Source organism: Littorina saxatilis, linkage group LG7 (assembly GCF_037325665.1).
Source record: "Littorina saxatilis isolate snail1 linkage group LG7, US_GU_Lsax_2.0, whole genome shotgun sequence".
In the NCBI taxonomy this organism is placed as follows: Eukaryota; Metazoa; Mollusca; class Gastropoda; order Littorinimorpha; family Littorinidae; genus Littorina; species Littorina saxatilis.
The window spans coordinates 57,091,527-57,117,983 of NC_090251.1; the positions used below are offsets into that span (position 1 = coordinate 57,091,527).

At 44.4% G+C, this 26,457-nt stretch overlaps 2 long non-coding RNA genes across 2 annotated transcripts in view; both read left to right on the forward strand.

Annotated features, from left to right (window-relative positions):
* Positions 1 to 26,457, forward strand: part of LOC138971888 (uncharacterized) — a 133,032-nt gene that overhangs the window by 21,717 nt on the left and 84,858 nt on the right. The gene's annotated exons all lie outside the window — the stretch shown is intronic.
* LOC138970403 (uncharacterized) lies at positions 1,080 to 1,948 on the forward strand. The gene is made up of 2 exons (XR_011456926.1): positions 1,080 to 1,200; positions 1,442 to 1,948. It is a non-coding gene; the product is annotated as an uncharacterized lncRNA (long non-coding RNA).

Sequence of the window (26,457 nt, forward strand, 5' to 3'; positions counted from 1 at the left end):
GTGAAACAGAAAGAGAAAGACTCATAACAAGTATACCAATACCAGTATTCGTATAAATGTGCGAATTTCAAATGCTCGTGGCCATTGACTATCGGAGAGATTCCTTAATAACCAAGTAAGTGTGTGGCCTCTCTGCAGTGTGTAGTGTGCATCTTGTCCTATCGAAAGGGCCAGATGTATGTAACAGCTATAGGTTACGAGAAGGACACATGGTCGGTGTACCTCGCGGCACTACTCGAAGATGATGCACTTTCGTTGTACCACTCGATAGCTATGACCGGTTCGGTGGAATATCCAGTCTTAAAAGAACACTGCTCCGGAAATTCCAGTGCACAGCAGAGAACTTTCGCGAAAAACTTCACGCTATGAGACCCGAGCAAGGTGAGTCCTTCGTTGCATTCGCGACTCGCATGAACCACCTCCTTGACAGGTGGCTAACTCTATCGGAGACCGAGAAGAGTTATGAAGCGCTGCGAGACCTTGTTCTCCAGGAGCAACTTTTGCAGAGCGTTAGCAAGGATTTAGCAATATTTTTGCGCGAACGCGATCTGAAAAGCATCGTAGACATGATCAAATTTGCGGAAAACTATAGACTAGCACATACTGGTCAAAATTGTGCGCGAAAAGCTGGTCAAGCCAGCCACGGTCTTTGGCAATGTAGCATACAAATCCATCACATATATCATTGACGCACAGGAAAAGAGCAAAGAAAGCAACAATGCAGGCTCGTTTGAGCGTGGACGGTTTCGACAAAACCGGGGACATCGACCATACAACAGGCAAAGTGGACAGGATATCATATCAGGATAAATTTTGCTACAACTGTCCAAAAAAAGGTCACATCGCCAGGATGTGCACAGTGAGGATAGGGACAGTAGGCGTAGTAGTTAGCAAACGAGAGGTGTTGTGCTCAGCCACTGTGGCAGGTACATTACCATCACACGTGCGCAAGCTAAAGATGAGGGAAAAACATGCAAACCACTCATGCACATTGTCATGATTTTATGAGGCGCGAACCTGTCAAGAATAGAATAGGCAACCGAGACTACTCGCGCATTCCACAACGTATCCAAGTGACGTATTCATGTGACGTATCCAAGTGTACTGACGTAAACTAAAATCGTTTCACGAGAGGGTCGTTTTCCGCAAGTCCACGGAACGAAGAACGCTTGGAAGAAAAGCCGTTCCCCTTCTTTGAAGGTAAGTGACTGTGATTATTACATCGACAATCGTTCCACGGGATCTGGGCGGAGATGAGTGTATCGTGTCAGTCATGTACATTGTGTTGTTGTCAAGTTGTGTACGTTTGAATGTGCGCTGTTGCCAAATCCCCATTTTCCGAAACACAGTAATAGAATGAGAACGATAATAAAATATGAACAAACCAAGTCTTTTAGACAGGCTGTGTAGGTAACACATATGGCCCTTTGATCTGTTTCAGGAACCCACGGTCCAATTGATTCATTCATCTTCCTCTTCCTCATGTTGCCGTAATTGTGGAGAGAGATGTAACCAGACTACTACTGCTATTAACTTGATGATGGTGTCTTGAGAAGAAGAGTGATGACCCAAACCAGGAGCGCGGTCTTCAAGACCAGTCAAGTGCTGCACGTCATCTCGAGTACCTTTTCAATGACATCGAGCTAAGTCAAAACTTCATAAACATTATGTGTATTCCTTTTGTTTTGATGTCCTCCAAGGGGAAGTTCTGAAGAACGTTTGCGGCAGCGGAGTCACGTTAGATTACCATGACAGAATTGAAATCCAGCAGCAATAGACATTTGATCAGAGTGTGCTGTGATGCAAGTAACATGACCTAGCTTGAACAGTGTGTGATACATTTAGTACGATACTGATATTTAGCAAAAATATAGACTAACCTGATTAATGTGTGCTGCATTGCAAGAATCTTATTAACACTATCCATGTATTAAATTATGTAAACCAATGTTGACCTTTCTCCGCTACTTCGAGAGCATGGGAAAGAGTGAAGGAAAGTAAAGTCAAGGCAGTTTCTTTGGGTGTGTCTAAAACACGCGGGGACACGCGGGGACACGCGGGGACACGCGGGGACACGCGGGGACACGCGGGGACACACGGGGACACACGGGGACGGTGAATTAGCACGCCGGGACGTTATATAAAAACATTCTGACTATCCTTTATGTATTTCTAAAATAAAAAATAAAAAAAAATTAACTTATTTATTAAAAAAAAAAAAATTTTCTTTTTTTTAGAATGTTATAAAATAACGTCCCCCCGTGCTATTTCACCGTCCCCGCGTGTCCCCGCGTGCAGTTAAACTGTCCCCGCGTGTCCCCGCGTGTCCCCGCGTGTCCCCGCGTGTTTTAGTCACAGGGGGTGTCTAAAACACGCGGGGACACGCGGGGACACGCGGGGACACGCGGGGACACGCGGGGACACGCGGGGACACACGGGGACACACGGGGACGGTGAATTAGCACGCCGGGACGTTATATAAAAACATTCTGACTATCCTTTGTGTATTTCTAAAAAAAAAAAAAAAAAAAAAAAAAATTAACTTATTTATTTATTAAAAATTTTTTTTTTCTTTTTTTCAGAATGTTATAAAATAACGTCCCCCCGTGCTATTTCACCGTCCCCGCGTGTCCCCGCGTGCAGTTAAACTGTCCCCGCGTGTCCCCGCGTGTTTTAGTCACAGGGGGTGTCTAAAACACGCGGGGACACGCGGGGACACGCGGGGACACGCGGGGACACGCGGGGACACGCGGGGACACGCGGGGACACGCGGGGACACGCGGGGACACGCGGGGACACACGGGGACGGTGAATTAGCACGCCGGGACGCTATATAAACACATTCTGACTATCCTTTATGTATTTCTAAAAATAAAAAAAAATAAAAAAAAAGTAACTTATTTATTTATTAAAAATTTTTTTTTCTTTTTTTCAGAATGTTATAAAATAACGTCCCGCCGTGCTATTTCACCGTCCCCGCGTGTCCCCGCGTGCCGTTAAACTGTCCCCGCGTGTCCCCGCGTGTCCCCGCGTGTCCCCGCGTGTCCCCGCGTGTCCCCGCGTGTTTTAGTCACAGGGGGTGTCTAAAACACGCGGGGACACGCGGGGACACGCGGGGACACGCGGGGACACGCGGGGACACGCGGGGACACGCGGGGACACACGGGGACACACGGGGACGGTGAATTAGCACGCCGGGACGTTATATAAAAACATTCTGACTATCCTTTGTGTATTTCTAAAAAAAAAAAAAAAAAAAAAAAAATTAACTTATTTATTTATTAATTTTTTTTTTTTTTTCAGAATGTTATAAAATAACGTCCCCCCGTGCTATTTCACCGTCCCCGCGTGTCCCCGCGTGCAGTTAAACTGTCCCCGCGTGTCCCCGCGTGTTTTAGTCACAGGGGGTGTCTAAAACACGCGGGGACACGCGGGGACACGCGGGGACACGCGGGGACACGCGGGGACACGCGGGGACACGCGGGGACACACGGGGACGGTGAATTAGCACGCCGGGACGCTATATAAAAACATTCTGACTATCCTTTATGTATTTCTAAAAATAAAAAAAAATAAAAAAAAAGTAACTTATTTATTTATTAAAAATTTTTTTTTCTTTTTTTCAGAATGTTATAAAATAACGTCCCGCCGTGCTATTTCACCGTCCCCGCGTGTCCCCGCGTGCCGTTAAACTGTCCCCGCGTGTCCCCGCGTGTCCCCGCGTGTCCCCGCGTGTCCCCGCGTGTTTTAGTCACAGGGGGTGTCTAAAACACGCGGGGACACGCGGGGACACGCGGGGACACGCGGGGACACGCGGGGACACACGGGGACACACGGGGACGGTGAATTAGCACGCCGGGACGTTATATAAAAACATTCTGACTATAATTTATGTATTTCTAAAAAAAAATTAAAAAAAATAAAAATTAACTTATTTATTTATTAAAAATTTTGTTTCTTCTTTTTTTCAGAATGTTATAAAATAACGTCCCCCCGTGCTATTTCACCGTCCCCGCGTGCAGTTAAACTGTCCCCGCGTGTCCCCGCGTGTTTTACCCAATAAACATGCCAGAACTGGGCCACTGCTGGCGTTTTGATGGCAATGCCAGTTGCCAGAACTACTGCCATCAAAGGCCCACTTATGGCCCAATGCTGGCATATTACCCGTATGCACATTGGCAAATTGATGGGCCATCACTGGCAAGCCAGCACTTTGCCAGCAAAAACCCATCATTTATTTGCTGGCTTTTTGATGGCTTGCCATCATTTTGCCAGCAATTTGCCAGCAATTTTCCAGCAAAAACCCATCATTTATTTGATGGCTTTTTGATGGCTTGCCATCATTTTGCCATCATTTTGCCAGAATTTTGCCAGCAAAAACCCATCATTTATTTGATGGCTTTTTGATGGCTTGCCATCATTTTGCCATCATTTTGCCAGAATTTTGCCAGCAAAAACCCATCATTTATTTGATGGCTTATTGATGGCTTGCCATCAAAAACCCAGCATTTTGCCAGCATTTCGCCAGCATTTCGCCAGCATTTTGCAGGTTTTTAGTTCCATATAAAAAAAACTTTTTTCCATATATTTTCCGTTAATGGCCCTTTACCTGCTGAAATTACCGGGCCAGTTGTGGCCCGGCAAAATGCCATATTTCTGTCTTTACCATTGCCAGCAAAATGCCAATAAGTTGCAGGAAATATACCAATACCACTGATTCGGATAGAATGACGGCTCTATTCATGTACTCGATCTGCACAGTCTTGTTAGCCCATAGATGGTTGTTAGAAGTCTATAAATATGCTTTGTTTTGTCATTTTTTACTGTGAATGTAATAACAATAACAAAACACAGCACATCAATGGACTTTTCAACCCATGCTGGCGGCAAGACGTGCGCAAATAAAGCAAAGGGCAATGCTGTCAAGCTGTACATTAGCAATATGCATATGCGTAATTATCAAATTCATCAGTAAAATGCAATTGAAATGCTAATCACATTTGTCGTGTAACTTATCTGGCAAGTAAAGGCAGTGGTTTTGACAGAATATCGTCATCAACGCAGTTATAGCGGGCACAACAACAATACAGTAATATATATTAAAAACAAAACAAATGTAAAGCTTCCAAACAGCAACGACTCATTACCGAAACATTACAGAAACGTACGCTTTGTTTTCAGTTGCTCACTGTTTTATTTTATTTGTACAGCGTTCTAAATTTCACACTCGAGACATGATGACCAAAGGCAGGAATGTTTCTTGTTCACTTCCCAGTAAACCTCCGTAGGATTGTCTTGATTCTGTCATTTCTCTGTTCGCATCCGCAACGTTGAGATAACGCTTCTTTTCTTTGTCCTGACGTCGTAGCCTACGGTAAGCCATTGAAACTCTCAAGTCCTCCTGCCGTTCACCTCTTGAAACATGAAAGCAAACGAGTTTTGTTGGTTTTAATTCATTATTCCATATCACACACACACACACACACACACACACACACACACACACACACACACACACACACACACACACACACACACACACACACACACACACACACACACACACACACACAACCAAACAACCAAACAAACGCAAGCATACACGCAGGCATGCAAGCAAACAGCACACGCACGCACGCACGCGCGCGCGCGCGCTCACACACACACACGCGCACACACACACGCGCACACACACACACACACACACACACACACACACACACACACACACATACACACACAGAGGCATTCTCACAGAGAGGACGACTTCTTGTAATCTATCATATTTTCTGAACTGACTAAAATGCCAAGCAGAAGTAAGGGGTCAACAGGAATATGTATTTTGATCTAACCTGCGAAGCTTACGTTGTCTCGGACAGCTCTCTTGCGTTTCTCTCAGGAACTGAGACCCAGGCGAGCTGCATCTTATCCAGTTGGGCAGTCAGACACTTGCACAAATCTTTGTCCTGGAGTGAATACACATACTCAATGTCAACATTCACAAGATGCAATTTGTTTGGTTACAAGTAAGCTTATGGTAATGCCTATGGTGCTTTTCTTTTGACAGAGACAAAACAAACTCAATCACACAAAGAAAGGAAAAAGGCACACACACACACACACACACACACACACACACACACACACACACACACACACACACACAACCGCGCGGGCGCACACACACACACACACACACACAACCGCGCGCGCGCACACACACACACACACACACACACACACACACACACACACACACACACACACACACACGCGCGCGCGCGTGCGCACGCAGATTCTTTCTTACAGAGAGGACGACTTCTTAAAGTCTATTATATTTTGCGAACTGACTCAAACGTCCAGCAGAAGAAAGTTGAAAAAAAGACCGACAACGGGGGAAAAGAACAAGAAGATACTAGATCTAACGCCGTTGCGACGACCTGCTCACACAACTGTTTGTGAAACTCACCACGCTTGCTTCTAGCCGGAGGAGATCGGACGCGTACTGAAATCGAAGAAGGTGCTTTGGAAATTCCTTGAAGTTGAATGCAAAACAAATAACCGGACATCTGCAGAACCACCGCGGGCCGGATTTAGTTGACAATGCGTCATCATCACGAGTGACATCAAGATATTTCGACATTTGTTTGTACATTACGTCACTCCAAGTGAGAAAGTCATACCGCTGTGCTGTCGCAGATCTTCTTGCCAGCAATTATCCAGCATTGGCCCACTGCTGGCGTGCCAGCAAAAACCCACCTATAATTGCCAGCAAATCGCCACCTATGGCCCAATGCTGGCAAACAAGCACTGGGCCACCAATGGCGTGCCAACAGTGGGCCAATTAAGGCATTTTACTGGCCGACAATATTACTGGAATGCCAGAGATGGGCCAGTGATGGCAAGCCATAACTGGGCCTTTGTTGGCAAACCATAATTGGCCCAGTGTTGGTTTTTTTATGGCCAGCTTTACCAAACTTGCCAGCAAAAAGCCAGCAGTGGCCCAGTTCTGGCATGTTTATTGGGGGGTGTCTAAAACACGCGGGGACACGCGGGGACACGCGGGGACACGCGGGGACACGCGGGGACACGCGGGGACACGCGGGGACACACGGGGACACACGAGGACGGTGAATTAGCACGCCGGGACGTTATATAAAAACATTCTGACTATCCTTTGTGTATTTCTAAAAAAAAAAAAAAAAAAAAAAAAAAAAAAAAACTTATTTATTTATTAAAAAATTTTTTTTCTTTTTTTCAGAATGTTATAAAATAACGTCCCCCCGTGCTATTTCACCGTCCCCGCGTGTCCCCGCGTGCAGTTAAACTGTCCCCGCGTGTCCCCGCGTGTCCCCGCGTGTCCCCGCGTGTTTTAGACACCCCCTGTGACTAAAACACGCGGGGACACGCGGGGACACGCGGGGACACACGGGGACACGCGGGGACACGCGGGGACACGCGGGGACACACGGGGACACGCGGGGACACACGGGGACGGTGAATTAGCACGCCGGGACGTTATATAAAAACATTCTGACTATCCTTTGTGTTATTCTAAAAAAAAAAAAAAAAAAAAAAAAAGTAACTTATTTATTTATTAAAATTTTTTTTTTCTTTTTTTCAGAATGTTATAAAATAACGTCCCGCCGTGCTATTTCACCGTCCCCGCGTGTCCCCGCGTGCCGTTAAACTGTCCCCGCGTGTCCCCGCGTGTCCCCGCGTGTCCCCGCGTGTTTTAGTCACAGGGGGTGTCTAAAACACGCGGGGACACGCGGGGACACGCGGGGACACGCGGGGACACGCGGGGACACACGGGGACACACGGGGACGGTGAATTAGCACGCCGGGACGTTATATAAAAACATTCTGACTATCCTTTGTGTATTTCTAAAAAAAAAAAAAAAGAAAAAATTTTATTAACTTATTTATTTATTAAATTTTTCTTTTTTTCAGAATGTTATTATATAACGTCCAGGCGTGCTAATTCACCGTCCCCGTGTGTCCCCGTGTGTCCCCGCGTGTCCCCGCGTGTCCCCGCGTGTCCCCGTGTGTCCCCGCGTGTCCCCGCGTGTCCCCGCGTGTCCCCGCGTGTCCCCGCGTGTCCCCGCGTGTCCCCGCGTGTTTTAGACACCCCCTGTGACTAAAACACGCGGGGACACGCGGGGACACGCGGGGACACGCGGGGACACGCGGGGACACGCGGGGACACGCGGGGACAGTTTAACTGCACGCGGGGACACGCGGGGACGGTGAAATAGCACGGGGGGACGTTATTTTATAACATTCTGAAAAAAAGAAAAAAAAAATTTTAATAAATAAATAAGTTAATTTTTTTTTTTTTTTTTTTTTTTTAGAAATACACAAAGGATAGTCAGAATGTTTTTATATAACGTCCCGGCGTGCTAATTCACCGTCCCCGTGTGTCCCCGTGTGTCCCCGCGTGTCCCCGCGTGTCCCCGCGTGTCCCCGCGTGTCCCCGCGTGTCCCCGCGTGTCCCCGCGTGTCCCCGCGTGTCCCCGCGTGTCCCCGCGTGTCCCCGCGTGTCCCCGCGTGTTTTAGTCACAGGGGGTGTCTAAAACACGCGGGGACACGCGGGGACACGCGGGGACACGCGGGGACACGCGGGGACACGCGGGGACACACGGGGACACACGGGGACGGTGAATTAGCACGCCGGGACGTTATATAAAAACATTCTGACTATCCTTTGTGTATTTCTAAAAAAAAAAAAAAAAAAAAAAAATTAACTTATTTATTTATTAAAAAAAAAATTTTTTCTTTTTTTCAGAATGTTATAAAATAACGTCCCCCCGTGCTATTTCACCGTCCCCGCGTGTCCCCGCGTGCAGTTAAACTGTCCCCGCGTGTCCCCGCGTGTCCCCGCGTGTCCCCGCGTGTCCCCGCGTGTTTTAGACACAGGGGTGTCTAAAACACGCGGGGACACGCGGGGACACGCGGGGACACGCGGGGACACGCGGGGACACGCGGGGACACGCGGGGACACACGGGGACACACGGGGACGGTGAATTAGCACGCCGGGACGTTATATAAAAACATTCTGACTATCCTTTGTGTATTTCTAAAAAAAAAAAAAAAAAAAAAAAAAATAACTTATTTATTTATTAAAAATTTTTTTTTTCTTTTTTTCAGAATGTTATAAAATAACGTCCCCCCGTGCTATTTCACCGTCCCCGCGTGTCCCCGCGTGCAGTTAAACTGTCCCCGCGTGTCCCCGCGTGTTTTAGTCACAGGGGTTGTCTAAAACACGCGGGGACACGCGGGGACACGCGGGGACACGCGGGGACACGCGGGGACACGCGGGGACACGCGGGGACACACGGGGACGGTGAATTAGCACGCCGGGACGCTATATAAAAACATTCTGACTATCCTTTATGTATTTCTAAAAATAAAAAAAAATAAAAAAAAAGTAACTTATTTATTTATTAAAAAATTTTTTTTCTTTTTTTCAGAATGTTATAAAATAACGTCCCGCCGTGCTATTTCACCGTCCCCGCGTGTCCCCGCGTGCCGTTAAACTGTCCCCGCGTGTCCCCGCGTGTCCCCGCGTGTTCCCGCGTGTCCCCGCGTGTTTTAGTCACAGGGGGTGTCTAAAACACGCGGGGACACGCGGGGACACGCGGGGACACGCGGGGACACGCGGGGACACACGGGGACACACGGGGACGGTGAATTAGCACGCCGGGACGTTATATAATAACATTCTGACTATCCTTTATGTATTTCTAAAAAAAAAAAAAAAAAATTTTTTTTACTTAATATATATATATATATATTTTTTTTTTTGGGTGGTCAGAATGTTATAAAATAACGTCCCCGCGTGCTATTTAACCGTCCCCGCGTGCAGTAAAACTGTCCTCGCGTGTCCCCGCATGTCCCCGCGTGTCCCCGCGTGTTTTAGACAGTGTCTAAAACACGCGGGGACACGCGGGGACACGCGGGGACACGCGTGTTTTAGACACACGGGAACGATGAATTAGCACGCCGGGACGTTATATATAATAGGGAGATTCAAGAGACAGCACGTTTCGTTTTGCAGCTCGTTTCGTTTGGTGAATGAGTCACCCCGCGAAACGGAACGTGAAACGAGACGGCATAGGCCACAGACAAGATTTAGATGTATTCACGTTTCGTTTCGGAATGAAGGAAGGGCGATAAATCTTCAAGTGAAATTATCACGTCTGTCCTCGATCAGAATGGGGAAAAAAAAACCTAGGAGGTGGTCCAGAATCGGGCATACTTTGATTATTTTCAGTCCAAATAAATCACACAGACTTTGTTTATACAAAATCACATACGAAGCCAGAATAAAAATTCGATGCGATGACCTACTTCTGCTTCGCCATTTGCTTTCTTCACCATGAAGTTGGATAAATGTACCAGGATCAGCACCCTTCAAAATATTTCAGTTCACAACAGTTGTCTACCTCCAATGAACACATTCTCAGCGCTGAAAGACTGTGAAAGGGTTGATGAATCTAGCAATGCATAAAATGGCCAACAAATAAAACTGTTAGTGTGCAAAAATACTCACAAAAGTTGACGAAATATTGTTCGTTTTTTGGGGGTGGAAAACGTGACTGCGTTTTGACGTTCCACGTTCCGTTTCAGTTGACCTTCACCTTTCCAGCGAGAGACTCACGAAATGATGACGTTTACCACGACTTCAAAACGAAACGTCCCGACGTTTCGTTTATTAAATCTCCGTATTATCACGTGCTGAAGTTTTCCGACCTCCCTTTGTTGGTTAACTTTTTTATTTTTTTTATTTTTTAATTATATAATTGTGTGTCTATGCGTCCCAAGGACAGATTGTAAGAAAAGACTTAGCCTTAAATCTTAATCCTTGTTAAATAAAGTTCAATTCAATTCTCTCTCTCTCTCTCTCTCTCTCTCTCTCTCTCTCTCTCTCTCTCTCTCTCTCTCTCTCTCTCTCTCTCACTTTCTCTCTCTCTGTCTCTCTCTCTCTTCCCCCCCCTCATGGAACAAAGAGAATGAGACTTTTTTTGATTGGCTGTCTTTGTTTTATTATTAATCATAATTACAATAATATTTTGTGTGTGGATATTTTTTATCAAAGTGGCCATGTTTCTGAAAAGTAAAACAAAGTAATGAATGTAACTCAGATCAAAACAATCACAAGAAAGCAGAAAGACACACACACACACACACACACACACACACACACACACACACATCCACACACACACACACACACACACACACACACACACACACACACACACACACACACACACACACCCCGAAAATAAATAGATAAATGCTCTTTGGTTACAAACTATATATAGCAGGCACAACGTTCTTTTGTTGAAAATCTGAAAACATTCGTTAAAGTAGGAAACATAAACAATCTCACTTAAACCCCATTATAAATGTGCATTAATTTGAAGCAAGCGTTATGCATCTTGCCCAAACACAGCCATATCTGTTAGCGAAAAACAGTAGTAATTCTAACTTCAAATCTCTATCATGCTGAGCCGTTCGTGTTTCAAACGCGAAGGAGATTAAAATCCAAGATTAAATTGAGAAAGATAATCCATGTAGGATATCTGGTGAATAAGCTGTTTGTCGTACAAACGAGAAACAGATTAAAGGTTGATATAAAACTCGATAACAGTAAGAGCAGAAATAGTAAAAAAAAACAGTACTGTTGCAGAGATATATCGACTTGAGGAGAGAGAGAGAGAGAGAGAGAGAGAGAGAGAGAGAGAGAGAGAGAGAGAGAGAGAGAGAGAGAGAGAGAGAGAGAGAGGGGGGGGAGAGAGAGAGAGAGAGGGAGAGAGAGAGAGAGAGATTGTGCCGTGGAACGATAAGGCAAAAAAAAAAATAGGTGTGGTTACGGTAACATAGCCAAACAAAATAGGGTAGGAAGGTAGGCAATCACTTTTTTTTTTTAAACTTTTTTTTCTAATGTGTACAAATTAAACCTACTTGACAGGGAAATAAGTGTGCGACTCGGGCGCTTTCGCTTTCATTGCGTTTTCTGCACTCGTTTTTTGTTTGTTTTGTTGACAAATGTAATAAAAAGTTATAGGGTCGGCTCCTAAAAATAGGGTAGGTCGGGTTACCGTAACCACACCTATTTTTTTTTTTAGGCCTAAAGCATGATTGAAAGCCGATAATGTATGTTAGCATTGAAAACTTTTTTGTCGTTGCACCTTTCCATATTGTTAATTCATGCGCTGGATATGTCTTTAGGTTTAAGAGAAAGAGAGTGAGAGAGAGTGAGAGCGTGCGTGCGTTCGTTTGAGTATATGTTAGAGAGAAAGAGATAAAACCGGGTTATTGTCCATAAATACAAACACACGGCATGTATTACTGACCCCCCCCCCCTCCCCACACCCCGTTGAAATGAACCTTGTGTGTTTAATCAATAAAATGTCTTACGTCTTACGTCTTACGTCTCTCTCTCTCTCTCTCTCTCTCTCTCTCTCTCTCTCTCTCTCTCTCTCTCTCTCTCTCTCTCTCTCTCTCACTCTCTCTCTCTCCCTCTCTCTCTCTCTATCTCTCTCTCTCTCTCTTTATCTCTCTATCTGCCTCTGTGTGCCTGTCTCTCTCTCTCTCTCACTTTTTTTCTCTCCCTCTCTCTCTCTATCTCTCTCTCTCTCTCTCTCTCTCTCTCTCTCTCTCTCTATCTGCCTCTGTGTGCCTCTCTCACTTTCTCCCTCTCTCTCTCTTTTTCCACATGTGCTCACAGAATCGTTTTTGGACTTCCAACAGCGAGAAATGATCGCGATTGTACATGCTACATGCTTCGGTTTTCAGCAAACTTTGTACTTCGATTTCGACTTTTGGTAGTATGTGTTATGTTGCATTCCCCTTGGCTTCTATATGAGTTTGTTGCCTTAGTACAATAAACAGTTCTGAGTTCTCTCTCTCTCTCTCTCTCTCTCTCTCTCTCTCTCTCTCTCTCTCTCTCTCTCTCTCTCTCTCTCTCTCTCTCTCTCTCTCTCTTTCGACCCCTATGTCCATTCTTTATTTCCACTTTGTGCAAGGTCGTAGTGTTATTTCCACTGTTTCATTTTTCTTGAGAACACTTCTTCCAAATATTTTGGTAAAACCAAGTACTGTAAGTCCACTTGCTTCCGAGGCTACGTGTTGCTTATCTTTTATATATATATATATTTTTTATAGAAGGCTTTGCTTTTTAGACCATTCAGAACACAACGGGCAATGTGTATCAGTGATATCACTGTCCACCATTTATCCTTATCTCTCTCTCTTCACCCCCCCCCCCCCCATTCTTCAACAGAAATAACACAACATAAGGTAGGCTACTTCGTACGTGTGTGTTAGTGTGTCCGAGAGAGATAGACAAGAAATATGAAGCTTCTCCACTATCTTGGTAGTATTATGACTTTTATTAAAATAAATAGTAACAAGAAGGCACCTACGCGGTTCATACTTAACACTAGAAACTTAATTATGATGAAAACAGTATTTGTAAAGTCATTTGAAGTCACATGATAACAATCACAAATGGTTTAGTAGAGCCGACCACAAAGTGCAGAGCTAAAATGTGTGTAAAAATGTGTGTGAAAATCAAGTCCGTTTGTCCACAGGGATCAATCAATCAATGAGGCTTCAATTAATGAGGCTTATATCGCGCATATTCCGTGGGTATAGTTCTAGGCGCTCTGCAGTGATGCCGTGTGAGATGAAATTTTATACGGCCAGTAGATTGCAGCCATTTCGGCGCATATTTACCTTTCACGGCCTATTATTCCAAGTCACACGGGTATAGGTAGACAATTATTAACTGTGCCTAAGCAATTTTGACAGGAAAGACCCTTTTGTCAATCGTGGGATCGTTAACGTACACACCCAATGTAGTGTACACGGGGGGAGGGTTCGGACACCGAAGAGAGTCTGCACACAAAGTTGACTCTGAAATAAATTTCCGCCGAACCTGGGATCGAACTCACGCTGACAGCGGCCAACTGAATACAAATCCAGCGCGCTACCAACTGAGCTATATCCCCGCCCAGGGATGCTGGGCAGCAGTCAAATGGGGTCGCTCAATCTGCGCAAATCGAGTCTAATGGGGTCGCACGTCCCCATTTAACGGTAGCGTCCCCATTTCACTGCTGTACAGTGACAATCGTCCCCATTTGTCGGTAAAACCACAAACACACATTTTTTGTTTGTTTGTTTGCTTAACGCCCAGCCGACCACGAAGGGCCATATCAGGGCGGTGCTGCTTTGACATATAACGTGCGCCACACACAAGACAGAAGTCGCAGCACAGGCTTCGTGTCTCACCCAGTCACATTATTCTGACACCGGACCAACCAGTCCTAGCACTAACCCCACAATGCCAGACGCCAGGCGGAGCAGCCACTAGATTGCCAATTTTAAAGTCTTAGGTATGACCCGGCCGGGGTTCGAACCCACGACCTCCCGATCACGGGGCGGACGCCTTACCACTAGGCCAACCGTGCCGGTACAAACACACATACAGACACAGACACAGACACAGACACACACACAGACAGACACACAGACACACACACACACACACACACAGACACACACACACACACACACACACACACACACACACACACACACACACTTACTAAATCTTACTAGCAGAATAAGGAAGATTCCTAGTTAGCATTAACATAAGAAGTAATATCATTACGTACTGGTTATTGGTCGACAGTAGAATCGTTGTCTACTGTTGGTATCGCTGTCTGATTGGCTCTTTCACGAGACCTGCACCTACTCAGCGTCACCCGCTTGTTTCGCGGCACTCCAGTTTTCAACTCGACGAATGCTGTTCGTACTTGCACGTGTTTTCATTGGATATGTGGATATCGTGTCAGTCCACCCCGCGTCTTGGCGAATTAGGATAAGGCCGTGCCTTATAAAAATACCCTGATATGATGCACCGCCCAAGTTACTTCCACCCAATTGTCGCGGCACTCCAGTCTGTATGACGACGAGTACGGTACTTTTCATTGGACCTGTGGAATTTACTTAAGACCAATCCCAGTAGCGATTTCGTAGAAGGCACACGTGATGCGATGCGCCGTCTACGTTGCTGTCATTGACAGCGATTCGGTGATAACCATCCAACCAAACGTGCACCTGTGATATGATACCATAGCCCATTGCACTGCGCAGGCCTAGCGTAAGGTCACTTGTTAATTTATTCATATCGCTCCTTTCCGGCTTGAAGGAAAGAAAGTGGTCGGCGGCACTTGTTGCTTGCAACTATTCTCTGTCCCGAGTCACTGCTGCCTGTATGCGAACACCACTGACCTTTGTTTTAGACATCCGGTGTATTATCCTCGACCCTTACCTGTAATAGTGCCTCTTAAAATGCTTTCATGGCATAATAAGTTTGACTTACAAAATTAGGGGGTGTACTTCGGAACTGAACTCTCACACTTTCTGCAAATGAGCTATATCATTACAGGTACTTTCAATTACTTGATAGTTCTCTCAGAAATATTTACTCTGCTGTCTGCGGTTAAACTGGTATTGACATTTTTGCAACAAAGTTTTTGTTCTGAAGTGCATTTTTCAAAATAATACGTCTACTTTGCCTTAAAATTGTGTATAGCTGCTGCCACTTTTGGGTACCTAGAAAGGTTGTTTCAGAGACTATTATATGCATGTGTCTGTCAAATGAAATCAAATTTGCCCGGGAGTACCGACTGTGCATTAAACTCCTTAACTTAGTAATGGAAGGGCGCTGGTTCTGAGCGACGCTTAGTTCTCGAGTTAGGTGTGACCACATGTCATTTATAACTTTCGTCTCCGTCGAAGATCTTTCGTATTTCAATCAGTGTCATTTCCCAGTTCTGTGTTCTTCGGTAATTTTGACTGATAACAAGTTGAGAAAACCAATGACATTTTATTTTTGCGAAGCAACATAATTATGAAAAGAAAAGTGAGCGTGCAGAGGTATGTTTGGGTCCTGCAAGACTTTATGACCAACGATTTCCCCCTTGGAAGAAAATGAAGAGGTCTGCTTTATGTCTGCTTTAAAGGTAGGGAGATTGTACAGCGCACACGGTAAATTGCAAGTCGTATTGGACAATAATGTTGTTATTCTTCTTTCTTCGAAGTACCGTAGATTTGTTCTTGGTCATATTTTCGAGCTGTGCATTGCTATATTATGGAGAGAAAAAAACCACGTTTGAACGCAAATTCGCAAAGAAATGTAGATCATTTGCTCCGGAACTGCAACGTCGATTTGCCAAAACAAAACATTCTGGCTCAATCTGCGGAAACAGGCTGGTAGTGTCATATTTTTTAAATGGGTTTGGAAGAACTGCCTATAAATTACATAGCGCTCCGGCTCTGTTCTTTTTTTCGTCACACCCAAAACCGTTATTTGTTTTGGGCGACGCAGCATTACAGATTTTTTTGTTCGATTTGGTTCCTCGTCTAAGATCCCAAGAACGCATAATAAGATCGACTTGAGAAATGTCCATGTCCATAATACATGATAAAGACGGAATCTTGTGCTCAGACTGGATGGAAGTTCACCACAAATTGGGAACATAGGCCTACTAACTAATATACAGTGATTGGTGGGATCTTCGATTTTTGATTCAACGCCACCCAGTGCCGCTTTGTTGGGGTAGAATTTCCGAGACTACTGCTGTATGTTCGCGCAATTAGACGACGTCACGATGTTTTTACGTTAATGACGTCATCCACTCATTTCGACCTTTTTTCTCGCGCGTGTGTGTGTGTGTGTGTATGTGTGTGTGTGTGTGTGTGTGTGTGTGTGTGTGTTTGTGTGGTGTAAGGGAGTGGGGTGTTTATGTGTGTGTGAGTGTGTGTTTGGATGATATGAGTGTGTGATTTGTGTGCGTGATTCATATGTGTGTGTGTGTGTGTGTGTGTGTGTGTGTGTGTGTGTGTGTGTGTGTGTGTGTGTGTGTGTGTGTGTGTGTGTGTGTGAACTTATTTCAAAATTGTCACACTTGCATGCTGTTGGCGATACAGTTATGGCCATCGATGTTTAATGATCAGCTCATTTTTAAAGTGTTTCTTTGTAAGTCTACTAAACATACAACTGGGTTGAAGTACCGGACATGTAAAGTTTTGTTTCGTCATAATTCAACGGTTGTTTTTAACGTTAACGTGGGTTTGTTGGCAGTTTATCAGTATTTTGATTTATTTCTGACGTAACTATTGCGGATGTGTTTTTAAGTGTTCTGTGTATGTGTATGTGCACTCATCAGCAGCAGCTTCCCTTCAAAAAGGTTCTTGATGATTGCGAACTTTTACCTCAGATTACATGTTTTTTTGTGATGTAGCTAATAAAAACGGAAACAATTGTCTTATTAACATTAACCAATTCAGTCTGTAATTAATGAAGTATTTGTAACAGTCTATGTTTTGTTGTGCCTGTGAGTGAATGCTTCAAAATCAGTATCGACCTTACTGATCTTTTTTGTTTATGTGTTTGATGTAAGTGAGCCACTACGTTCGAATACATTGTCGTTACCCCATCATCGTCTGAAATTACTGAATCATTTGTTACATTCTTTATATAGGTGTATAATATGTATGATGTCTGACTGATTGTTTGAGAATCAGTGTTTATCCATTTTTGTTTCTTTTTTTGTGACTGCTGCAATAGTACGATTCCGTTCAAATAAAATAAAAATTGTGTGAAGTGAAAATGTGTTTGTGCTGCTCTTTTTCGTAAGGACCCTAGATGAATGTCACCCATGGCTTTGTGTGTTGCATGGCCTTTCTTCCTTCCTTTTACGAAAAAAAAAATATCGTCTTGTTTTTGAACTCTGTCTGTTCTCCGCACTAACTAAGTTACGTGATGATAGGAAGATGTTTACCAGTGTCACAAACACACACACACACACACGAACACACACACACACACACACACGCACACACACATACATACACACTCTCTCTTCCCCCTCTCTCTCTCTCTCTCTCTCTCTCTCTCTCTCTCTCTTGCTCTCTCTCAGTCTCTCTTTCTTTGTCTCTAATTCTTTATCTTTGTATATGTTTTGTTAAAAGTGACATCTATCTCTCTCTCTCTCTCTCCCTCTCTCTCTCTCTCTCTCTTTCTCTCGCCACTCTTGTCTGTGACATAACGTTTTGAGGTTTTGTCGATAGTGTCTGTCATTCTTTGATGATATCAAATCACGGCAGTCAGGTTCGGAGTAGGAGAATGACAGTGAGTAGACCAGGATAATAATAATCCATCAGACTTAAACGGTGTGTCTTTAACACGATCCCTTGCAGCCAGAAATGGCTGTTTACGGCATGAACGATCTCCGATTTGATAAGCCCTAATATCTCAGAAGAAAACCTGACACACACACACACACACACACACACACACACACACACACACACACACACACACACACACACACACACGCGCACACACACACACACACACACACACTGAAGCCCGGATAATGTCATACATCTTGTGCATACTATGCAACATATTCAGATATGTAAATCAAATGCCCCAATAATTCACACGCACAAATAACACTGACCAAGCAAACTGTCAGTTCTCAAACGAAACGTTTTGATTGACTTATTTGTGATGAAGCTACACGATGCTTGAGTATTTGATAATTTTGTTTTACACAAGAAATGAAAACAAAATGAACAAAAAACATACATTTTGAGGTAAAAATTTGCAATCATCAAGAACCCTTTTTGAGGGAAGCTGCTGCTGATGAGAGCACACACACACATACACAGAACACTTGAAAACACATCCGCAAACGTTACGTCAGAATGAAATCAACATATCAATAAACTGCCAACATACCACGTTAATGATCAATAAAAAAACCACCCGTTGAATTATGACGAAACAAAACGTTACATTTACGGTACTTCAACCCAGTTGTATGTTAAGTAGATATACATACAAAGAAACACTTTAATAACGAGCTGATCTTTAAACATTGATGGCAACATTGATGGCCATTACTGCATCGCGGGGACAGTGTCTAAAACACGCGGGGACACGCGGGGACACGCGAGGACAGTTTTACTGCACGCGGGGACGGTTAAATAGCCCACGGGGACGTTATTTTATAACATTCTGACCACAAAAAAAAATATTAAGTAAAAAAAAAAAAGTTTTTTTTTTTTTAAATACATAAAGGTAAGTCAGAATGTTATTATATAACGTCCCGGCGTGCTAATTCACCGTCCCCGTGTGTCCCCGTGTGTCCCCGCGTGTCCCCGCGTGTCCCCGCGTGTCCCCGCGTGTCCCCGCGTGTCCCCGCGTGTCCCCGCGTGTTTTAGACACTGTCTGAAACACGCGGGGACACGCGGGGACACGCGAGGACAGTTTAACTGCACGCGGGGACGGTTAAATAGCACGCGGGGACGTTATTTTATAACATTCTGACCAAAAAAAAAACAAAAAAAAAGAATATTAAGTAAAAAAAAAAAATTTTTTTTTTTTTTAGAAATTTATACATAAAGGATAGTCAGAATGTTATTATATAACGTCCCGGCGTGCTAATTCACCGTCCCCGTGTGTCCCCGCGTGTCCCCGCGTGTCCCCGCGTGTCCCCGCGTGTCCCCGCGTGTCCCCGCGTGTTTTAGACAGTGTCTAAAACACGCGGGGACACGCGGGGACACGCGGGGACACGCGGGGACACGCGAGGACAGTTTTACTGCACGCGGGGACGGTTAAATAGCACGCGGGGACGTTATTTTATAACATTCTGACCAACAAAAAAAAAAAAAAAAAACATATATATATTAAGTAAAAAAAAATTTTTTTTTTTTTTTTTAGAAATACATAAAGGATAGTCAGAATGTTATTATATAACGTCCCGGCGTGCTAATTCACCGTCCCCGTGTGTCCCCGTGTGTCCCCGCGTGTCCCCGCGTGTCCCCGCGTGTCCCCGCGTGTTTTAGACAGTGTCTAAAACACGCGGGGACACGCGGGGACACGCGGGGACACGCGGGGACACGCGGGGACACGCGGGGACACGCGGGGACACGCGGGGACACGCGGGGACACGCGAGGACAGTTTTACTGCACGCGGGGACGGTTAAATAGCACGCGGGGACGTTATTTTATAACATTCTGACCAAAAAAAAAAAAAAAAAAAAAAAAAAATATTAAGTAAAAAAAAAATTTTTTTTTTTTTTTTAGAAATACATAAAGGATAATCAGAATGTTATTATATAACGTCCCGGCGTGCTAATTCACCGTCCCCGTGTGTCCCCGTGTGTCCCCGCGTGTCCCCGCGTGTCCCCGCGTGTCCCCGCGTGTTTTAGACAGTGTCTAAAACACGCGGGGACACGCGGGGACACGCGGGGACACGCGGGGACACGCGAGGACAGTTTTACTGCACGCGGGGACGGTTAAATAGCACGCGGGGACGTTATTTTATAACATTCTGACAAAAAAAAAAAAAAAAAAAAATATTAAGTAAAAAAAACATTTTTTATTTTTTTTAGAAATACATAAAGGATAGTCAGAATGTTATTATATAACGTCCCGGCGTGCTAATTCACCGTCCCCGTGTGTCCCCGTGTGTCCCCGCGTGTCCCCGCGTGTCCCCGCGTGTCCCCGCGTGTTTTTTTTTTTTTTTTTTTTTTTTTGACGAGTCTGTTTGGTTTAAACAGTTTTATTCAGTTGCATAAATACAAAGCCGTAATTGAAAATTGTAATTAAGGGAGCACAACAAGATAAACTTATAAATGTGCTCTTAGAAACAAACGAGTAATGTGGCGGACAATATTGTAAATGCATGATATTTAAACAAATGAAAACAAAAACAACAACAACGATAACTATAGCAACAGTGGTACGGAAATCTCACACACGCACACTCACACACACACACGTGCACACACACACGTGCACACACACACAAACACACACACAAACACACACACACACACACACACACACACACACACATAGAGACACACACATAGAGACACAGAGGACAATCAGATACAGGGAGAGAGAGAGAGAGAGAGAGAGAGAGAGAGAGAGAGAGAGAGAGAGAGAGAGAGAGAGAGAGAGAGAGAGAGAGAGAGAGAGAGAGAGAGAGATTGCATCCACTATAGATCAATTCAATGCTCTAGTAACAAAATGACTAAACATAATATGGTGTTAACAAAAACGTTTGCTGTCTAATATAAATTTCTGAATCTGATAAAACAGCGCTGTGTTTTCAGCCAAGGACTTGTCACTATTACCGTACATAGCACACAAAACAGTAATATTATTATTATCTGGTAGAGTGTCAATAGTGGTTGCTCTAACATTCGTGTACAATGGACAGTCAAATAAAAAGTGTTCACAATTTTCAACATGAAAACCACACCTGCAGAAAACATCATTTGTCAAATGTCTTTTAAACATATCTGCATTTAAATCGCTTATCTCTAATCTTAATTTACAATGAATGATTTCTGCTTTTCGAACTTAAAACACGCGTCTAAAACACGCGGGGACACGCGGGGACACGCGGGGACACGCGGGGACACGCGAGGACAGTTTTACTGCACGCGGGGACGGTTAAATAGCACGCGGGGACGTTATTTTATAACATTCTGACCAACAAAAAAACAAAAACAAAAAAAAAAAAAATATTAAGTAAAAAAAAAAATTTTTTTTTTTTTTTAGAAATACATAAAGGATAGTCAGAATGTTATTATATAACGTCCCGGCGTGCTAATTCACCGTCCCCGTGTGTCCCCGTGTGTCCCCGCGTGTCCCCGCGTGTCCCCGCGTGTCCCCGCGTGTTTTAGACAGTGTCTAAAACACGCGGGGACACGCGGGGACACGCGGGGACACGCGAGGACAGTTTTACTGCACGCGGGGACGGTTAAATAGCACGCGGGGACGTTATTTTATAACATTCTGACCACAAAAAAAAAAAAAAATAAATAAAAAAAATATTAAGTAAAAAAAAAAATTTTTTTTTTTTTTAGAAATACATAAAGGATAGTTAGAATGTTATTATATAACGTCCCGGCGTGCTAATTCACCGTCCCCGTGTGTCCCCGTGTGTCCCCGCGTGTCCCCGCGTGTCCCCGCGTGTCCCCGCGTGTCCCCGCGTGTTTTAGACAGTGTCTAAAACACGCGGGGACACGCGGGGACACGCGGGGACACGCGGGGACACGCGAGGACAGTTTTACTGCACGCGGGGACGGTTAAATAGCACGCGGGGACGTTATTTTATAACATTCTGACCAAAAAAAAAAAAAAAAAAAAAAAAAAAATATTAAGTAAAAAAAAAAAATTTTTTTTTTTTTTAGAAATACATAAAGGATAGTCAGAATGTTATTATATAACGTCCCGGCGTGCTAATTCACCGTCCCCGTGTGTCCCCGTGTGTCCCCGCGTGTCCCCGCGTGTCCCCGCGTCTTTTAGACAGTGTCTAAAACACGCGGGGACACGCGGGGACACGCGGGGACACGCGAGGACAGTTTTACTGCACGCGGGGACGGTTAAATAGCACGCGGGGACGTTATTTTATAACATTCTGACAAAAAAAAAAAACAAAAAAAAAAAAAAAAAAAAAAATATTAAGTAAAAAAAAAAAATTTTTTTTTTTTTAGAAATACATAAAGGATAGTCAGAATGTTAATATATAACGTCCCGGCGTGCTAATTCACCGTCCCCGTGTGTCCCCGTGTGTCCCCGCGTGTCCCCGCGTGTCCCCGCGTGTCCCCGCGTGTTTTAGACAGTGTCTAAAACACGCGGGGACACGCGGGGACACGCGGGGACACGCGGGGACACGCGAGGACAGTTTTACTGCACGCGGGGACGGTTAAATAGCACGCGGGGACGTTATTTTATAACATTCTGACAAAAAAACAAAAAAAAAAAAAAAAAAAATATTAAGTAAAAAAAAAACATTTTTTTTTTTTTTAGAAATACATAAAGGATAGTCAGAATGTTATTATATAACGTCCCGGCGTGCTAATTCACCGTCCCCGTGTGTCCCCGTGTGTCCCCGCGTGTCCCCGCGTGTCCCCGCGTGTCCCCGCGTGTCCCCGCGTGTTTTAGACAGTGTCTAAAACACGCGGGGACACGCGGGGACACGCGGGGACACGCGGGGACACGCGAGGACAGTTTTACTGCACGCGGGGACGGTTAAATAGCACGCGGGGACGTTATTTTATAACATTCTGACCAAAAAAAAAAAAAAAAAAAAAAAAAATATTAAGTAAAAAAAAAAAATTTTTTTTTTTTTTAGAAATACATAAAGGATAGTCAGAATGTTATTATATAACGTCCCGGCGTGCTAATTCACCGTCCCCGTGTGTCCCCGTGTGTCCCCGCGTGTCCCCGCGTGTCCCCGCGTGTCCCCGCGTGTTTTAGACAGTGTCTAAAACACGCGGGGACACGCGGGGACACGCGGGGACACGCGTGGACACGCGGGGACAGTTTTACTGCACGCGGGGACACGCGGGGACGGTTAGTTAGCACGCGGGGACGTTATTTTATAACATTCTGAAAAAAAAAATGAAAAAAAAGAAAAAATTACATATAAAGTTAAAAAAAAAATTTTTTTTTTAAATACATAAAGGATAGTCAGAATGTTATCATATAACGTCCCGGCGTGCTAGTTCACCGTCCCCGTGTGTCCCCACGTGTCCCCGCGTGTCCCCGCGTGTCCCCGCGTGTCCCCGCGTGTCCCCGCGTGTCCCCGCGTGTTTTAGACACACCGGTTTCTTTAGCTAATACGAAAAGGCGGCGTGTTTTCCTTCCATAAACTTCCTTTGGAAGGCGCACGCAGAAAGAAACAGGCTGACGAAAACTGACTTGTGACACACATAGAAGCGTTGTCAGTCAGCAAAGACCAAATAGCTAGCAAACAGAAAGCTGACAGTTCGCTCGAGAAACTGTTCGATCAGGCAAGCATCGGTGCTAAGCAAACAAGCGGTACTAAAGCGTCATATACCTTCACGGTGGAGGACGACATACTTTACCGGGTATTCACAGTGGACAACACTGAGACGAAGCAGATAGTAGTACCCAAAGATCTGAGGATGACAGTCCTAGAGACAGCGCATGACAACATGTTGGCTGCACATGCAGACCATAGAAGGACACTCGCAAGATTGAGGTCGAATTTGTTCTGGCCACGTTGTGCAACAGACATCCGAGACTATTGTCGGTCTTGCGATTTATGCCAGAAAACTGAAGCGAAAGGAACAGTACCACCCGTACCCCTTGAGAAAATGCCGCGCATCGACACGCCTTTCAAACGCGTGGCGATAGATCTCGTTGGGCCATTTGAACCCATGAGTGACGAGAAGCACAGATACGTTCTGACTGTCGTGGACGTAGCTACACGCTTCCCTGAAGCAGTTCCCCTGAGGAAGATAGACTCAGTCACTATCGCGGAGGAACTTTTCAAGATTTTGTTCTCGAATGGGATGCCCAGAAGAGATTTTATCAGACAACGGGGCGCAGTTCACGTCAGAGCTCATGAAGCAAGTGTTTAACCTTCTCGGTACGAAGGGAATCACGTCTTCTCCATGTCACGCACAATCCAATGGGATCGTAGAAAGGTTTCACGGAACATTGAAACCAATGCTGAAAAAAGTCATACATGCGCAACCAAAGCATCGTGGTCGGCTGGGCGTTAAGCAAACAAACAAACAAAAGGGGTGGACGAGGGCGGGGGAGGGGCACTGAGGGCACTAAGTGTTTGTGTGTATGTATTTGTAGTGCGATTCTGAGAAAACTACTAGACAGATCTTCATGAAACTTTGCACACCTCTTCCCACGGATTCAAAAATATGGATCGCATGTCCAGTGCTCTACCAACTCCCAAATGATTTTTCATCATTTTTGTTAGTCAAGATATGGGGGTGGGGGTGGTGCGGGGATAATTGTGGAGTAAGCAATAAGGTAACACCTTATTTTCTGAGGTATTGTAACAGCATATAGTGAACTTAGCTGTGTTTAAATTTGGTTATGATTTAAGCTGACATTTTTGTGTAATACCGTTTTTACCATAAATTACCTCGATAATTTTTCTGAAAATGCACATTGATCAGTATGGTATTATGATAAAGTGATACTCTCCATTCATTTATCTACACAAAGTAATGTTTTATTTATCATTTGTAAAGCTAAATGTATATGTCAGTTAGGATCACGTTAAGAATCACAGTGTTTTTCGCAAAATCATATTTGACCAACCCCAGTAAAAATATTGTAAAAAAGAAGTTAATAAGGTGACCCCCTTTTTTCTTTGCACAGATGTGTTCATATTGCTTAGAGGAACCTATGCAGAAAATGTGTAAAGAATCTCACAAGCAATTTTTTGGTTTAGGGGAGGGGGGGGGTGGCGGGGACGCATGCCCCCGATCAGTCTTTGTCTGAGGTGCTTCGCGACCTCGATCTACACTCTTGAATTCTAAGTATATCCCCCTTCCATACTGACTGATCCACCATGGTGTGTGTGTGTGTGTGTGTGTGTGTGTGTGTGTGTGTGTGTGTGTGTGTATCTGTGTGTCTGTGTGTGTGGGTGTGTGTCTGTGCGTGTGTGTGTGTGAGTGTGCGTGTGTTTGTGTAATGCGATTCAGAGAAAACTACTGGACAGATCTTAATGAAACTTTGCACCCAAATTTTCCGACCCCCACCCCTTCCCCCGGATTCAAACACATGGATCACAAGTCCAGTGCTCTACCAACTGGCCTACTGGGCTCCCAAATGATTTTTTTCATCATTTTTGTGAGTCAAGATATGGGGGTGGGGTTGGGGCGGGGTTACTTGTGGAGTAGGCAATAAGGTAACACCTTATTTTTTTCTTAGGTATTGTAACTGCATATAGTGAACTTAGCTGTGTTTAAATTTGGTTATGATATAAGCTGACATTTTTGTGTAATACCGTTTTTACCGCTAAATGACTGAAAATTGTATGTGTACGCCCTCGACAAACCTCGTTAATTTTCTGAAAATGCACATGATAAGTAACGTATTATGATAAAGTGATACTCTCCACTCATTTATCTACACAAAGTAATGTTTTATTTATCATTTGTAAAGCTAAATATGTCAGTTAGGATCACGTTAAGAATCACAGTGTTTTTCCCAAAATCATATTTGACCACCCCCAGTAAACAAATTGTAAAAAAAAAGTTAATAAGGTGACCCCCTTTTTTCTTTGCACAGATGTGTTCATATTGCTCAGAGGAACCTGTGCAGAAAATGTGTAATGGATTTAAGCTGCGGTTTGAACACACTAATAACCCCTTAATACGAGGAGAGTCCCGGATACTGCAGGTGCGGGAGGATATTTGTCAAACTGTTCGAATGCGTGAATGACTCCGGGTGGCCGAGAGATAATTTACGTAAAACACGAAGAACATCAGAAAAGTGTCGAAGCACTATTATTTTGAGTTGAGTGCAAAAGGACTCGTGTGTTGGACACTGTGACTGGAAGTCAATC